Source organism: Mirounga angustirostris, unplaced genomic scaffold (assembly GCF_029215605.1).
Source record: "Mirounga angustirostris isolate CCGP_5_RB_7025 unplaced genomic scaffold, mMirAng1.0.hap1 SCAF_10, whole genome shotgun sequence".
NCBI classification, from domain to species: domain Eukaryota; kingdom Metazoa; phylum Chordata; class Mammalia; order Carnivora; family Phocidae; genus Mirounga; species Mirounga angustirostris.
Window position 1 is genome coordinate 128,366,872 of NW_026991718.1, and position 14,387 is coordinate 128,381,258.

General features: G+C 47.8%; 1 protein-coding gene across 8 annotated transcripts in view; it reads right to left on the bottom strand.

Annotated features, from left to right (window-relative positions):
- NFATC2 (nuclear factor of activated T cells 2) overlaps positions 1 to 14,387 on the bottom strand; it is a 158,157-nt gene that overhangs the window by 100,675 nt on the left and 43,095 nt on the right. The gene's annotated exons all lie outside the window — the stretch shown is intronic.

A 14,387-nucleotide genomic window follows, 5' to 3' on the forward strand; every position in this document is an offset into this window, starting at 1 on the left:
GTCTTAAGGGGCCACGCAGAGAATGTAGCTAAGCGGAGTAACCGGCGCAGAGACTGATGAACGTCCCAAACCTAAAGACCTGTACACTCAGATTTTGTTCTCTTTTTAAGAATTATATCACCACGGCCACTGCTAAAGTGTCTGACACTTTTATGCAAATCAGCAAAAGACACCTCTTCCTCTGCACCTTTTGCAAGCATGTGTCAGAACACTCTTAATAAATATGCAAGTGTGAAAGGTGCCCTCATGTGATGCAGTGTCCTTTGCAGTGCCCAGCATGTGCAACTGTATCCAGGGACACACAGAAGACGTCCCTGTGCTGGGAGATGGGCACCTCTGCTTACATTCCACGGTCTCATAAAAGGCACTAAAATGCCTTAGCAAAGGTCACGTGAAAATCGAAAACCAAAACCCACGTTCACTGTCAACACTTAACTTCTAAATCAGACCCGGCTAGCTCCCACCTCCATACTGATGCAAAGGTGGACATCGAGAAAGCTCCTGCCTCAGGCCCTTTGCACTGGCTGTTCCCTCTCCTACATTGCTTCCCCCAAGATAGCCACGGAGCTTACTCTATTTCAGTGTAACTCTTCAGAAAGTTCTTCCCTAAATAGCATCCTCACCACCTCACAATCATCTTCCACCCCCTCTCTTGACTTATTTTTTCTTATTGCTTTTTTACTACCCAACAGAGTAGATTTTTTGGTTTGCTGTATGTCTACCTCCAGCAGAATGTCAGCTCCATGAGAGCTGGAGTTCTTTCTGTTCTGGTCACTGCTCTATCTCCAACTCCGAGCAGCAAACATCTTCTGTAAAGGACAAAATGGTAAACGTGTTAGGCTATGTGGGCCTTATGGTCTCTGTGGCCAGGACTCCACTCTGCCCTTGCAGTGTAAATAAACGTATGCAAATAAATGGGCATGACTATGTTCCAATAAAACTTTATTTAGAAAGAGGTGCCAGGCTGGATTTGGCTGGTATAGTTTGAGGACTCCTGTCCTAGAATAACATGCTTCAGACCCTAACAGGCACATGAATCCCCTGAGGATCTTGTAAAAAGGTAGACTCTGGCTCAGCACGCTGTGGGGGAGCCTAAAATTCTGCATTGTTAGCAAGCTCCCAGGGGATGTCCGTGCTACTGGCCCATGGACCAAGCGGTGGGGTGCACCTAGCCCAGTACCTGGCATGTGGTGGAAGACCAATCATTAATTGCTGAATAAATAAAAGATAAGCAGAAAACACTCATAATCCTATTTAGCACTTCTCTTGCTACTTTTTCTTTTAAGATTTATTTATTTGAGAGAGAGAGAGCACACACGCTAGCACAGGGGGGAAGGGGCAGAAGGAGAGAGAGCCCCAAGCAGACTCTGCACTGAGCACGGAGCCCCATGCAGGGCTCAGTCTCAAGACCCTGAGATCACAACCTGAGCCAAAACCAAGAGTCCGAGGCTTAACTAGTTAACCGACTGCGCCACCCAGTTGCACCTTTTCTTGCTACTTTTTTATCATGGGTTGCACCCTTGCTGATAATACCCATTGCTTTTAACTTCAGTGTATCATTTTCTGATGGAGAGCGAAAGGATACCCGCACACAGAGGTATGATACAAGCCTGGCATCAGGGAAAGCTAACGCTTAACATTCACCTGACATGGGTTTCCAAAGCTACATTCATGAGAATGGTATTTACAGTTTTACGATAAATGTCAAATTAGGAAGATGGGAGTTCCTTAAAAGAAACCTAAAGTTTTGTGGGGAAAGATCTATCTGGTTAGATACGTGATGCCAAAAAGATCAACTCAGCTTCACTTCCTATTTGGGAAACTGAAATGTGAAGCCTTTTGAAGCTCCTCAGTAATAACTGCCTTGATCATTTATTGGGGATTTAAAATGCACAGGACATTCTGCCAAGTCCTTTAGAAATGAATATGCCGCTGTGGATGAGGACAGTGACAACAAAGGCTAGAATCACAAGGACACAGACCCCCTCTCGGAAGGATATTCAAGAAGCGGTGACACTGGGACGTCAGGAAGAGGAGGTGGCCGCTCAGGTATGGGATGGGAGGGAGGCCTTGCCCTACACGTCTCTAGTACCTTCCCAATGGTACACCAGGTGAATGCATCTCCTCCCCAGAACTAATTTATAAAAGAAACCAGGGAAGTTGACACTTAGTACTGTGCTAATTGTCTTACAGAAATCTTCCTCTAGAAATCCTATAAGCAACATTTTGTCCAATTTGCCAATGGGGAAACTGAGGCCTCAGGAGGTCAGGTTATCCTTCTTCCCCATCATAGCACTGGTACAGTGAGAACAACTCAGGCTGACGCATCAGGGTGGACAGGGAGGTCCGTGACCAGCTAACACAGGTCTGATCATCATGGTCTGCACGTGGAAGCTAGCGCCCTGCCCCCACTCCCCAGAGATGCTAAGTCTCAAATCCCAGGTGTAGGCTACCCCATCTGGAAAAAGAATGTCATGGAGTGGAGATGTCTTTTAAACCAGCAGAAATGCCTTTCTTGCTATCAAGAGTTAAGTTCAAATGCCTTAAGGGGCCACACAGCGAATGTAACCCGCAGGCCTGTCAGGCTCCAGGCCCTCACACCAGGACAGGTGGGAGTGTCCCCTGAAGTCCACACCCTGGGAGACCATACCACCCACAAGCAGGCTGTTGTTCTGCACCTGGGAGGGGCCTGTTGGCTGCCGTGGCCAAAACTGGGAGGGCAGAAGCCAGACACCATGGAAGGCAGGAGCCTGAGCACCTGACAAGGGAAAAAGTTGACCTGATGCTCAACCAAACTAGATTTATTTCCTGAATTTTTCAGAATATTTAAGTAACAATAAGAGCCCTTAGGAATGACCCAGCAAAGTATCTCAGAGTCATTAAAGGTTTCTATTTTTCCTTCGGAGCCAGACCACCTAGGTTCAGTTCGGGCCTCACTCACTTGCTGTGTGACCTTAGGCAAGTTCCTTAACCTCTCTGTGTCTCCAAGTACTGCCTAGAAATAATGGTAGCATCATACCCATTTATAGATAGAAAGTAATTCCCATTCTAACTCGGATCTTGATAGGCGCTATTTTGCCCCTGGGGTCATCACAATAACCTGACATACAGTCGACCAGGTAAGGAGGGCAGGAGCAGGGTGCAGGTACCGTGGGAAGAGACTGAAAGGAAATTTAGCAAAGCAAAACCAGTAGTTCCCCAGGTGACAAAGGGTGCTGTTTGGTTTCTTTTTCATATTTTCCTGTATTTTTTAAACAACAAATACCTATTCAAACAAGAAAAAATAGGGGTGCCTGCCTGGGTGGCTCAGTCGGTCAAGCATCCAACTCTTGATTTCGGCTCAGGTCATGATCTCAGGGTCGTGAGATCGAGCCCCATGTCAGACTCCTCACTGAGCGTGGAGCCCGCTTAGGATTCTCTCTCTACCCCCACTCTGCCCCTCCCTCCCACCCCCGCTGTTCATGCTCGCTCTCTCTCTAAAACAAAACAAAACAAAACAAAAAAAACAACAAGAAAAAATAATTGAATAAAAAAGTATGTATGTATGGGTATATCTGATGCACAGATATATATATATATACACACACACATATAATGTCTATATATACATACGTATGTGTGTATATTTATGAATATATTTAATTTCTATATGCCTGTCTACGGATATGTATACATACACACACACAAACTTTTTCAAAACTGTGTCAGAATGCTCAGAAGGAGCTAACCCCTAAGCACTGGGCCCAAGGACGACAGAGAACAGTGGGAATGGTCTGGCCAAGCAGCCCCACAGATGTGCTTTTAAATTCTGTCCTGCCACATCCAGACCCCATGGCCCTGAGCGGATCCTCTGAGCTCGCACAGAGCCTGTGCACAATGAATGACGGGCACTAATGTCACCCATACGGGTGGTGTTTAACTCCTGTCCATCCTGGCTCCGGGACCGTGGCATGAAATCAAAACTTCCATGTAAGAACAAATGCTCCCTCTTTCGCCCTAACAGGATGGTACGGAAAAAAAAAAAACAATAACAGGAAACGGGAATAATAAGCGCGCACCGAGCACCTGTGGGGTGCCAGGCCCTTCTCTATGCACTTCATTCACCCTGTCGGGTCACTGACTCTCTGCAAAGACCCGAGGAGATAGGCGTGGGTATCATCCCTTCCGGTGAGCTGTGTGACCTTGAGCCTCAGTTTCCTCCTCTGTACCTGAGGTTAATAATAGCAGCATGACCTCCTGCAGTTGGCACATAGGGAAAGCTCAGTCAAGGGTCGCTAATGACCATGGGCTACTTGGAGAAGGCACTCACCGCCTCTGAGCCTCCTTCCCCCTGCCCAGAGCATTCCTGCCGGAGCCAGCCCATGGGGCATGCTTGTCCCATAGCAAGCGCTCAATAAATAACATGGGTGTGGGCAAGAGTCAGCCCACAGTCTTCCAGGAGGCTCAGAACAAGTGGCTTGAACCTCCCCCACTGTCTCCCAGGGCCTGGAGAATGGCAAAGGGAAGTGGGCCCCTGCGAGAGGCCGTGCCCTCCCTCCCTCCTCGTGGCACATGGGAGCCGGCGGATGCTTGAAAATCCACCTCCAGCAGAAGTCTCCTTTCTCACAGGCCCAGAGAAAACCTTTGCTTCACTCGGGGTCCCTCAGTGGAGAGAGTGAAGACAAGGGTGGGACCTGGATGCCCAACACTGGCCCAGGGCTCTGCCCAAAGCCGCTGCGAGGAGCCTCTGCTCAGCCTCGGCCCGTCTTACCCTCGCATTAACCCCAGCTGCAGTGCTCTGTGCTGGGGCTTCGCGGGGGGCTGGCTGCGAGCAGGTGAGGGATGAATGGATAGGGAAGTGGAAAGATGAGAACCCAGGAGCTAAAAGCCAAGGTCAGGGCAGAACACTAGTTGTGCTCTTTCTCCAAGATTCCAAGATGTTAGTTAGCTTCTGCACCTCTCTATTCCCCTGTACAATGGGAATAACAGCCCCACGTCACTATGTGGCTGCGAGGATGACGTAAGATCATCTACATAACATACAGTGTATAAATAAACAACCCTCCAAGTGCTCACGGTACCCTAGAGGAGTCTCAGGTTTGGTTCACTGCACCAGAAAAAGCCTGAACGGACACCAGCATCTAATCTTAGGCTAGCACAGCTCAGAAGATCCCAGATCCACGTTGATCGCTATACTTCTCAACAAAAAGAACAGCAGATTAAATGCCTGCTTTGTCCCAAAGATCAGGCTGCACACTTGGGTTTAGCATCCTCATGACTCTTGACACAACAAAACAAATAATCTGAAAGATTCAGTCTTCATCACTTTACAACTGAAGAAACTGCCGCCCAGCCTGGACGCAGAGTCCCAAAGCTAAAGAAGGCTAGGACTGCCTTGTTCCTAGCCACCTGCTTCCCAGACGCATGCAGACCAATGGCTAAGCGTAGGCTCTGGCTTCCGGCCTTCTATGTCCAAATCAACGCCACCACTTACCAGCTGGGTGACATCGGGCAAGTTGCTTAACCTCTCTGTGTCCCAGTTTCCTTGTCTGTAAAAGGAGAGTAGTAATTCTACCACCTACATTCCATGGCATCACTGCAAAGATTAAGTAGGTCACTCTAAGGAAAGTACACAGTAAGTGCCCAGCAGCTCTCATTGTTACAACAGAGTGCCCGGCCCATAGGAGGGACCCAAAAAGTTGTTTGGGGAACACATCAAGTTTCCCTTATATGTCCCCACTGCTTGCCAGACATATTGCAAGCCTCAGACTTAATCACTCTTTATGGAACAACTCTTTCTCCAAGATTCCAGAAGCTTTCTGTTTTCTCCCTACATCCAGGGGCAATGTCTCATTGATTCATGACTATTTATCTTCTAGTGTGAACCGAAAGCACACCCTGCTTACCATCGGTGTGCAATGGGTGCACACGATATATCATCCAACCCCGCCCCTGCTTGGCACCCACACCTTTGCCGGCCCCGCCCTGGACACCCCCCTCTCCTCCACCCGGCGCACCCCTGGAAGCCAGCACCCGTCTCTGTTCTTTCACAAAGCCTCCTTGACCACTCGAGGTCACACACAGGAGGCCACATCTGGCCCACAGATGCCCTTGGTTTGGACTGCGCTCTTTAGAGTTTTTAAATGAACAGCCAGTGTTATGATCGAGAGGCTGGTATAAGCAAGGGGCGGCCGGTAAGGATGGCTCCTCCAAAAGCTGGCGTCAGCATCCCCACCCTGCCCCAGCCCCATCTGCACAAGAAAAGGCTGGGTCAGGCCACCCCTAGAAGGGGTCTTCCCTCTGAAAGTCGGTGAGGTCTCCGTGGGGGCTGGCGGGGTCGCTCAGCCCTGGGGACTCCGGCCTTTCCCAAGACTACAGCCACACCCATGCCTCTCGACCAGAGCCAATCTCTCAAATAAACCAGTTAGCCCGGCTTTCCAAATATACCCACAATCCAACCACTTCCCATGCCCTCCGCCCCCAAGCCCGGTCCAGCCACTTTCCCCCTCTCACCTGGACTACAGCTGCAGCCCCCCACCCGGTCCCTGCTTCTTCCCCGGGCCCCCCCGCAGCCTGTTCTCACCCACACAGCAGCCAGAGGGATGGTGCTACAACCTAAGTCAGAGCCCAGCCCTCCCTGCTCCCACCTCCCTGAGAACAAAAGTCCTCAGCGTCCAAAGCCCGAATCTGCCCCTCCCCGTTCCTCTGGGCCTCCGTCTCCTACGCGTCCCTCCCGGCTCACCCCTGCGCCTCCGGCCACCTCTGTGTTCCCAGCCCCGGGCCAGCTGGGCCCAGACAGCCCTTCAGCCCGGAGCCCTCATCCCCGATCCCTGCACATTTTCCTCTTTCCTCTCCTCCTTTGCTCTGAAGCCATCTGCTCAGTAAGGCCTCTTGACCCCTCCTAATTCCCCTTGGCCTGACAGTCTTTCCCATCGTACCTATCACCTTCCAGCATACTATTTAACCTTCCTACTTCTTAGATTTATTGTTTCTCTCTCCACAGCCTGAACGGCAGCCCCGCGGGGGCAGGGGATCTTCGTCGGTTTGGTTCACAGCCGCAGTCCCAGCGCCTGGAACCGTGCCTGGCACATGGAAGGTGCTTGGTAAATCTTTCAGACAAATGGATGAACGAGCAGAGGAGCCTCTCGGGATCTCAGAACACACTCTCGTCCTCAGAAACTTGAGCCACCCCTCTGTGCTTGCCCTCCCCAGAGGGTCGGACTGAACCCTCTGAAGAAGCAAACACAGCAGCTTCTAGACAAATTAGCATCTGCAAGACCTGCTTCCTGTTTCATGTCTAAGAAGTTGGGGGAGGGGGGAGCCTCACTGAGCACAACATCTGGTTAGTTAAATAGAAGCCCACGTGTGCAGCCCATCGCCAAAGGGGCGCTGCTCACTGTCAGGACTGCGGCTTCGCCTGGTAAGGAGAAAACTCCACCTGGCTTCTCTCTGTCCTCTCAGAGATATAATTTAAAGTGAGTCACAGAAGGAGGATAAAGGCTAAAATCCGACAGGATGAAAATCACAGCCTTGCAATCGGTTTTAGGAGATGAAAGCTTGGAGACTTGACTGGCTTTCTCTGGATGGGGGCGGGGTGGGTGGGGGGTGAGGGGGGAGTCAGGTGGACAGGTGCACTCCTGGCCTCCGTCTCCCTGCCCTGCAAAGCTCGTCACTCTTACCCAGCATGAAATACAGATCCGGTTTCTGCATCTGTAAGGAATTTCTCGTAAAGGGACTACCTATGCTTTTTCCATATGTCTGAACATCCGTTTGAAAGAATTGTCTTTGGAGGTGTGTACTATGGTGACACCTTCTCATTTTGATTGCGGTCTAACTGAAAGGATGCCTTTCTGAGCATTCTTTCAGCTGAAAACAAGCCCCAGAGAGTGGTAAGCATGTATCTTGAAAGCCCCCAGCACCAGGATGGATAAGGAATGTGACAAAGCGTCCTCTACCGGGAATTTCTTTGCAGGAATATGCTTAAAGGGTCTGGAAGCAGGCACAGAAAGGACATTACACAGGCCGAGGTCAGTTGGGGTATTAGGAGATCCCATAAGCGGAGGAGCTGTGGAAATGCTTAAAGCCCAACTTTGCAAAGCAGCCTGGGCATGGAAGTTCTGTCCACTGAAGGATCCCTGCATCCTGCCCTGAACCAGAACTAGGAAAGGATTGCTGGGTTCTGCCAAAGGGCACATGGCGCTTTCTCCTCTGCAGTTCCCTTTCTCATCTGCTCCTTGCCAGTCAAAGTCAGGCTAGAGAATGAAGATTCCCCGGCTCCTGGGAAAGAACCATAAGCTTGTTCTATTTCAATGGGATTTAAAGCTTTATAAAAGAAACAACATGGACCTGGCTGCTCACAGGGCTCCTGCCACAACCAGACAATTCTTATAAATCGTATAAATATAGTCTCTCTCTTAACTCCTTTTCTATTTGATAAAACTTGAAGTAGCGCAGACCTTATTTACCCCCAGATATATGAACTGAGGATATTTGCCTGGAGCCAAATCGAACCCAAAGTTTGACTTAGTAGCCAACAGTTAATAACCAGAAATTTCAACATGGAAATTCAGACTCCTAGCTTCTCCTGAAGAAAACCTCTAAAACCCGGCCATGCTGGGACCCCCATTCCCAAGTGGTACAACGAAGGAGGGCTGAATAGTGACTGCCTCCTGCAGATGAGGCACACACTCTGCTCTCTGCTGTGCCCTGCTCCCCACCACTCCCTAGTGCTTCCTGACCTTTGGCCAATTTGGCCATTTCTTTTCACTGCCTGGCCCCCACCGGCTTGTCAGTTCGTGATCCTGTTTCTCTATCTTCTTTGGTTCTCTCCTTAGTCCATTGCTTCTGGAGAGACGCAGGTTCCTATTAGGGTGTGGGAAATAAACCCTTCCAAGTGGATCTGTGTTAAGCCTTCTAGTGACAGCACACGTGATCCTGTGGCATTCCACAGGCCTGAGAGGTAGAAAGTCCCATACTTGGCTTCCGAGCTCTGGGCTCTTAAGTCCAGCTGCCTGTTGACATCTTTACTTGGACACCTCACAAGCCCTTCCAAATTCCTATACCCCGAACTGAAGTCATCATCCTCCCCTAAAAAAATGATCCCTTCCCCAGTCTCCCCACGTGGCACGTGACACCATCCTGTACCCAGGTGCCCTTCCCCTCCCATATGGAAGCCAGCAACTGAGTCTTGAAGGTCACACCATAGAGTCCCTCCCCACCCCTCCCCTCCCACTGCCCCCTTGTCCTCCTCAGCTTGATCTTCACCTGGCCCCTGCCCCAATCAGTCAAATTCATCGCCCTGCTTCCTCCCTTACCCCTTCTAACCCACTCCCTAGAAAGAAGCCCAAATGATCCTAGAAATAATAAATTAGAATCACCTTCTTCCTCTACTCAAAATTCGTCACTCCCTTCCCCTTCCCCTGGAATAAAACTCAAGGTCCTCCCCTTGGTTAATGAGTCCTACACAGCATGGTCCTGCCAACCCATCACCCCCCAAGCTAAACTCAAGTGACACTGGCCCTCCTTCAGGTCCTCAGACACACCAAGTTGCTCCCTGCCTCGGGACCTTTGCACACGCTGTACCTTGTGCAAGGAACACTCGCCCACCCCTACCCAGAGAGCTAGAGAAACAGAGAGAGGAAGGGCATCACTCCTCTTTGCTGGCTCTGTCACCTGCTCTAGGTCCCAGTTGATAAGTCACGTCCTCAGCAAGACTCCCTTCTACAGCAGATCTTCCAAGTACTCTCTTGGCATGGTTGGTTCTGTTGAAGTAGTTACCCCCACATTGTAAATCCAACAGATAGGCTCCTAATCAGTCATCTTGTCTTGCCCTAGAGTCCAGGTGTCATTCCAGATTGCAGTCCTCTGCCTCCTGGACTCACCCACATCTCAGCAATGGTCACACCAAACCATTCTGGTTGACTTTGTATCTCTAGCACTCCCTGAGCTCCGTCAGGGCAGAAACTGTATTTATCTCCCCCATCATCATATTATCAGCACTTAGCACAGTGCCTGGCACACAGCAAGTCCTCAACAAAATATTTGCCAAATGAAGGAGTCATGATATCTGAAAGCATTTAAGGTTTGGAGCAAACTTTCCTCCAAGGCTAAGGGACATACAAAACAAAATCAGCTAAAGGTGGCCCATGCTTAAATTTTTAATTTTTTTTTTTAAAGATTTATTTATTTGAGAGAGAATGAGATAGAGAGAGAGCATGAGATGGGGGAGGGTCAGAGGGAGAAGCAGACTCCCTGCCGAGTAGGGAGCCCAATGCAGGACTCGATCCAGGGACTCCAGGATCATGACCTGAGCTGAAGGCAGTCGCTTAACCAACTGAGCCACCCAGGCGCCCAAGTTTTTAATTTTCTATGTAAAGAAAGAATGAAATGATCTTGTGCTCATTTTATTTTCATATAAAGAGGAGCGTAAAACCATGAGGCATACAAAAAAAAATGAAGTTTTATAGTGTGGTAAATAAAAAAGAGAAGGTTGGGGACCAATCATTGAGGGGGGGAAGGAGCCATGGTACAGTACAGAAATAGAAACAGATGTAGAGATAAAGAGACAGATCAAGAGAAAAACCAGCAGAAGTATCTAGGCAAGGTACAAAACAGGGCTTCGCTGCTTTTCTGGGAACGAAAGGGCAACCCTCCAGATTTCAAAAGGGGTTTTCACTCCTACCTAAGGGGTAAGAACACTTGTCTTAAGTCCCCTCTTCACTTCATTTTTCAAAGAAGTTTTCTAAAAACTGATTTACTATGCTAAAAAAATCAGTGGTTAGCACATTGCATTTTGAAGAGAACACAATCTATTCAAATGATTTTTTTTTTTAATACTTCACTTTGTATCTTTAGAGAATGTGGCTACAAACTTTTAAGTCAGGCACTGGGTTTTTCAAAGTTACAAGCAAGAAGAGGGATGGATCCTTGGGGGCTGTCAGAAGGAGGGGCATGAACTTCAAGCACAGTTCAGCAGGGTCTTTTGAACTGTACATCCCACTCATTCCCTTCTCTGAAACTTTCCATGGCCCCGGCCCTAGATGAAAGGGTGAGCAGAGCCTACCATTGCACATGGTCTAACCTCTCTGGCCAAGCCACCTAAACCAGTGGGCCTTCCCAACTGGGGCCAATTAGAATCTCCCTAAGAAATCGCCATTTGGGCCCCAATGAGCTGGTGCCGGGACAACACATAAAACTGATAGGCAAGAGGTGTGGGCAGTTTTCCACCGGGCTTTCTCAGCCTCGTAAGAGTAAGAAGTCAAGGAAAGATGGTCGGCAGAGAGACGTGAAAAATCAGGAACATTGTGTAGCAGGACCTGGGGGTCCAAATCCCAGGCCCACTGGACAGCTATGACCCTGAACAAGTTCCTTGACATGTCCTTGACCTAACTGTAACCTGCTTCCTAAGGCTCCTTTGAGGATTGAATAAGTCAGCACATACAGCACTTGGAAGAGGGTCTAGTCCACAGTAAATGCATGCTGAATGTTAACCACTATTATTATCATTTTGCTGAACTGTAAGCTCATGAGGCCGAGGATTTCTCGCTGTTTTGTTCATACCATATCTCAGAATCTAGAACCGTGCCTCCTACACAGCAGTGCTCAACCCATGTATGATGAGTGATCAGAGACTGGAGATACCGCACAGCCCTGAGAGGACAGAGACCATGAACAGAGCCTGCTAACTCTCTCCTGATCTCAGCTCCTACCTACTCCAATGGAGCAATCAGAGCCGGGTCTTATCAAAGCCTAAATCAGATCATGTTTCTTTCCTGCTTCTCATATCTCAGGATAAAGCCAAACTCTACCCCCCTGGCTACCCAGGCCCTGCATGCTCTGGCCCCTGCCTACCTCTCTCCCCCTCCCTCTGGCTTCCTGCTCCAGTTACACTGGCCTCCTTCATTCCTCTGACGTGGTTCTCTCTGCTTCCTTCTACCTCCGGGCCCTTGCATGTGCTGTTCCCCTGATGCATTCTCAGCACCAGGCTCCTTCTCAGGGAAATCTTAGCAGATGTTCTTCCCTTGTTTTCATTGGCTCCTCCATTTTACACGCCCAGAACCTCATGTTCTTTTCCTTCATGCTTCTTGTCACCTTTTGTACTTTTATCATTTATGACTATTTAGTCAATAACTCTTTCACCCTAGACCATAAGCTCCATTAAGAAAGAGAGCATAACTTCTTTTTTATTCATTGTATTTTAGTATCAAAAACAGCATATGGGGGGCGCCTAGGTGGCTCAGTCGGTTAAGCGACTGCCTTCGGCTCAGGTCATGATCCTGGAGACCTGGGATCGAGTCCCACATCAGGCTCCCTGCTCAGCAAGGGGTCTGCTTCTCCCTCTGCCCTCTTCCCTCTCGTGCTCTCTGTCTCTCATTCTCTCTCTCTCAAATAAATAAAATCTTTAAAAAAAAACCTTATAAAAAAAAACAACAGCATATGGCAAAAAGAAAGGGCTCAACATATACTTGCAGAATGAATCCATTTGTTGAATGGGTTGACTGAACAAAGAAGTACATTTGGGACCATTCTCAAGCCTAGCTTCTTCCCGAGTCTCCTGGCCTGCTTTTGCAATAGTAACCTCCTCAGACAAGCCCCTAAATCCCCCTTCCAATCTGCCTTGAGTTTTTCTATCACTACAAAAGGCTTTGACTCCAATCCACAGACTAACGCCACCCTCCAAGCCGGAAGTCCCCTCCTAGAATCAATAAGCCTAGATCAATAATCACATAAAGACTTCCTTTCCCAAAAAAAGCCATTTTCATGCATGACAGAGTAAATGGTACCAGACCAGCCCTCCCACCATCAACAACCATTAAGTCAGGACAAACCTAAACAAGGCAACTGTTGTCAGGTGTTAGATGGCAGGCAGCATAAGACTGTGGTCACTGGGGAAAAGGAAACACAGGAGCTAAGCATACATTCACTCTAGCTCTCCATCTGAGGACAGCTTCCATACCACCAGCGTGGAGTCACCTCCCCCACCAAGCATCCGAAAAGGTTATGCCTTAGAAATAAGGGTACACCTTAGAGAAAGGCTTCCCCAGACCTGCCCTGACAGAATCTAAAACCAGGTCTCAATGAAATCGACGCAGGAGGGAGCACAGGAAACATCTCAGGCTTCCCACAGGTCTACCCTCACAAAATGTAAACTCAAGTCCACACAAGTTCACAGTGATCAGCCCGTTACTGAACTGCCTTCCACGGAAGATAACAAAATCCAGAGTCTTTATAATATCCAGTATACATATTATCATCCCAACATCAGAAGATAATCAACAATTACTAGACATGCAAAGAAAGAGGAAAATGTGGCTCATGGTCAAGGAAAAGAAGCAAGGAATAGACACAGATCCCAAAATAGCTACGATGTCAGCTCTAGAAAAAGCAACTGTCAGGATTTACAAGTTCCTAATATTATAAAATTCGTTAACCAGGTGTATACACTAAAAGCACCTGTGGAGATTTGAGGGTTTGGGGGTTTGTGTTTTTTGTTTGTCTGAGTTCTACTCATATAGTTTCTCATTAAGTAGTCTCAGGTGATGCTTAGGCATCTGCATTGTTAACCTCTCTACAGCGTTCTAACGCATCATATAATTCTTATCATAGAATACATCCACTTTAAGGTAAATACAAATAAAAGGTAAATTTATATGTATTGAAGGTTCTGCTTAATTGAGTTGGTTGGTGAGCACCAATCAGCAATCTCGGGTTGAACAGATTACACAATTAAGAAAGATAATTTCAACTCTATTTTGCAGAAAAATGCACATGTCTCTACTTATTTGGAAAAAAAAGTCTGAGGTTAAATCAAAAGCCACAGACAAAAAGATAATGATTAAGAAAAAAACAGGAGGAAATGCTCATGGTATAATATAAAAAATAGCAGAGTACCAACCACTGTAACATAAAGCATATAAATGTACATTAATAGACATTGCCATGTTTGTGAATAGAAAAGGCAACAATAAATATATAAAATGCTAATAGTTATTTTGTGTGTAATTTTAATTTTCTCCTAGTTTTCTATATTTTACAAGAGTGTATGGAATTTTCTCAGTGGACTCACATCTGAAATTTAGGCACAAAATAATGGTTGCAGAAACCTTCTGTCAATACACAAATCTCTGCAAAATCTAGCAATTTTTCCATCAGAAAGAGAAGGGAAGAAGTAGCTTGAGCAAGAATATCATTTCTATCCTTATCCAGCTCAGGAAGACTTTCTCCTCTAGCCTCTGAGTAACTGGACCAGCTTCTGATACTAATTCCATCTCAAGTTTTCCCATCCATCAGACAAATAAGAGGCTGAGACACATACCACAACCCAACAAGCAACAGGCAGTTGCTGAGCAGAAGTAGCTCACCTACTGGCAAATGAAGGACACCAAAAGGAAAAGAATTCAAGTCCATAC